The sequence below is a fragment of the Misgurnus anguillicaudatus genome, chromosome 21 (assembly GCF_027580225.2).
Source record: "Misgurnus anguillicaudatus chromosome 21, ASM2758022v2, whole genome shotgun sequence".
NCBI lineage: Eukaryota > Metazoa > Chordata > Actinopteri > Cypriniformes > Cobitidae > Misgurnus > Misgurnus anguillicaudatus.
Window position 1 is genome coordinate 8,490,001 of NC_073357.2, and position 2,500 is coordinate 8,492,500.

Consider the following 2,500-nt stretch of genomic DNA (forward strand, 5'->3'; position numbering starts at 1 on the left):
TTCTTTATTGAATTAATTATTTAATTATTTATTCATATAATGTTTTTTTCCAGAAATGCATCCTTTCTGTAAGCGTTCGCCGATGGCATGGCGTTGCCACATTAGTCTTGAAGTGGCTCTCGAATCGAGTTAGCGCTCGCTTACGGCCACACCACCCTGAGCGCGCCCGCTCTCGTCTGATCTCGGAAGCCAAGCAGGGTCGGGCCTGGTTAGTACTTGGATGGGAGACCGCCTGGGAATACCAGGTGCTGTAAGCATTTAATTCTTTATTTAATTAATTATTTAATTATTTATTCATATAATTTTTTTCCAGAAATGCATCCTTTCTGTAAGCGTTCGCCGATGGCATGGCGTTGCCACATTAGTCTTGAAGTGGCTGTCGAATCGAGTCAGAGCTCGCTTACGGCCACAGCACCCTGAGCACGCCCGCTGTCGTCTGATCTCGGAAGCCAAGCAGGGTCGGGCCTGGTTAGTACTTGGATGGGAGACCGCCTGGGAATACCAGGTGCTGTAAGCATTTAATTCTTTATTGAATTAATTATTTAATTATTTATTCATATAATGTTTTTTTCCAGAAATGCATCCTTTCTGTAAGCGTTCGCCGATGGCATGGCGTTGCCACATTAGTCTTGAAGTGGCTCTCGAATCGAGTCAGCGCTCGCTTACGGCCACACCACCCTGAGCGCGCCCGCTCTCGTCTGATCTCGGAAGCCAAGCAGGGTCGGGCCTGGTTAGTACTTGGATGGGAGACCGCCTGGGAATACCAGGTGCTGTAAGCATTTAATTAATTATTTAATTATTTATTCATATAATTTTTTTCCAGAAATGCATCCTTTCTGTAAGCGTTCGCTGATGGCATGGCGTTGCCACATTAGTCTTGAAGTGGCTCTCGAATCGAGTCAGCGCTCGCTTACGGCCACACCACCCTGAGCACGCCCGCTCTCGTCTGATCTCGGAAGCCAAGCAGGGTCGGGCCTGGTTAGTACTTGGATGGGAGACCGCCTGGGAATACCAGGTGCTGTAAGCATTTCATTCTTTATTTAATTAATTATTTATTCATATAATTTTTTTCCAGAAATGCATCCTTTCTGTAAGCGTTCGCCGATGGCATGGCGTTGCCACATTAGTCTTGAAGTGGCTCTCGAATCGAGTCAGCGCTCGCTTACGGCCACACCACCCTGAGCGCGCCCGCTCTCGTCTGATCTCGGAAGCCAAGCAGGGTCGGGCCTTGTTAGTACTTGGATGGGAGACCGCCTGGGAATACCAGGTGCTGTAAGCATTTAATTCTTTAATTAATTAATTATTTAATTATTTATTCATATAATTTTTTTCCAGAAATGCATCCTTTCTGTAAGCGTTCGCCGATGGCATGGCGTTGCCACATTAGTCTTGAAGTGGCTCTCGAATCGAGTGAGCGCTCGCTTACGGCCACACCACCCTGAGCACGCCCGCTCTCGTCTGATCTCAGAAGCCAAGCAGGGTCGGGCCTGGTTAGTACTTGGATGGGAGACCGCCTGGGAATACCAGGTGCTGTAAGCATTTAATTAATTATTTAATTATTTATTCATATAATTTTTTTCCAGAAATGCATCCTTTCTGTAAGCGTTCGCCGATGGCATGGCGTTGCCACATTAGTCTTGAAATTGCTCTCGAATCAAGTCAGCGCTCGCTTACGGCCACACCACCCTGAGCACGCCCGTTCTCGTCTGATCTCGGAAGCCAAGCAGGGTCGGGCCTGGTTAGTACTTGGATGGGAGACCGCCTGGGAATACCAGGTGCTGTAAGCGTTTAATTCTTTATTTAATTAATTATTTAATTATTTATTCATATAATTTTTTTCCAGAAATGCATCCTTTCTGTAAGCGTTCGCCGATGGCATGGCGTTGCCACATTAGTCTTGAAGTGGCTCTCGAATCGAGTCAGAACTCGCTTACGGCCACACCACCCTGAGCACGCCCGCTCTCGTCTGATCTCGGAAGCCAAGCAGGGTCGGGCCTGGTTAGTACTTGTATGGGAGACCGCCTTGGAATACCAGGTGCTGTAAGCATTTAATTCTTTATTTAATTAATTATTTAATTATGTTTTCAGATAATTTTTTTCCAGAAATGCATCCTTTCTGTAAGCGTTCGCCGATGGCATGGCGTTGCTACATTAGTCTTGAAGTGGCTGTCGAATCGAGTCAGAGCTTGCTTACGGCCACAGCACCCTGAGCACGCCCGCTGTCGTCTGATCTCGGAAGCCAAGCAGGGTCGGGCCTGGTTAGTACTTGGATGGGAGACCGCCTGGGAATACCAGGTGCTGTAAGCATTTAATTCTTTATTGAATTAATTATTTAATTATTTATTCATATAATGTTTTTTTTCCAGAAATGCATCCTTTCTGTAAGCGTTCGCCGATGGCATGGCGTTGCCACATTAGTCTTGAAGTGGCTCTCGAATCGAGTTAGCGCTCGCTTACGGCCACACCACCCTGAGCGCGCCCGCTCTCGTCTGATCTCGGA

At 47.0% G+C, this 2,500-nt stretch overlaps 8 non-coding genes and 2 pseudogenes across 8 annotated transcripts in view; all 10 read left to right on the plus strand.

Annotated features, from left to right (window-relative positions):
- Positions 1–138: 138 nt before the first annotated feature.
- LOC141354743 (5S ribosomal RNA) lies at positions 139–257 on the plus strand. Its single transcript, XR_012361175.1, has one exon. It is a non-coding gene; the product is annotated as a 5S ribosomal RNA (ribosomal RNA).
- Positions 258–398: 141 nt separating this feature from the next.
- On the plus strand, positions 399–517 carry LOC141354250 (5S ribosomal RNA; annotated as a pseudogene).
- Positions 518–660: 143 nt separating this feature from the next.
- Positions 661–779, plus strand: LOC141354754 (5S ribosomal RNA). Its single transcript, XR_012361186.1, has one exon. It is a non-coding gene; the product is annotated as a 5S ribosomal RNA (ribosomal RNA).
- A 129-nt stretch (positions 780–908) lies between these two features.
- On the plus strand, positions 909–1,027 carry LOC129419674 (5S ribosomal RNA). The gene has a single exon (XR_008636616.1). It is a non-coding gene; the product is annotated as a 5S ribosomal RNA (ribosomal RNA).
- Positions 1,028–1,160: 133 nt separating this feature from the next.
- On the plus strand, positions 1,161–1,279 carry LOC141358596 (5S ribosomal RNA). Its single transcript, XR_012365093.1, has one exon. It is a non-coding gene; the product is annotated as a 5S ribosomal RNA (ribosomal RNA).
- A 141-nt stretch (positions 1,280–1,420) lies between these two features.
- LOC141358462 (5S ribosomal RNA) lies at positions 1,421–1,539 on the plus strand. The gene has a single exon (XR_012364957.1). It is a non-coding gene; the product is annotated as a 5S ribosomal RNA (ribosomal RNA).
- Positions 1,540–1,668: 129 nt separating this feature from the next.
- Positions 1,669–1,787, plus strand: LOC141355310 (5S ribosomal RNA). Its single transcript, XR_012361737.1, has one exon. It is a non-coding gene; the product is annotated as a 5S ribosomal RNA (ribosomal RNA).
- A 141-nt stretch (positions 1,788–1,928) lies between these two features.
- On the plus strand, positions 1,929–2,047 carry LOC141353552 (5S ribosomal RNA). Its single transcript, XR_012360649.1, has one exon. It is a non-coding gene; the product is annotated as a 5S ribosomal RNA (ribosomal RNA).
- Positions 2,048–2,188: 141 nt separating this feature from the next.
- On the plus strand, positions 2,189–2,307 carry LOC141354251 (5S ribosomal RNA; annotated as a pseudogene).
- A 144-nt stretch (positions 2,308–2,451) lies between these two features.
- The window catches only part of LOC141354765 (5S ribosomal RNA), a 119-nt gene continuing 70 nt past the window's right edge, over positions 2,452–2,500 (plus strand). Inside the window, exon 1 of the ribosomal RNA XR_012361197.1 lies at positions 2,452–2,500. This exon is cut by the window's right edge and continues 70 nt beyond it. This is a non-coding gene — a ribosomal RNA (5S ribosomal RNA).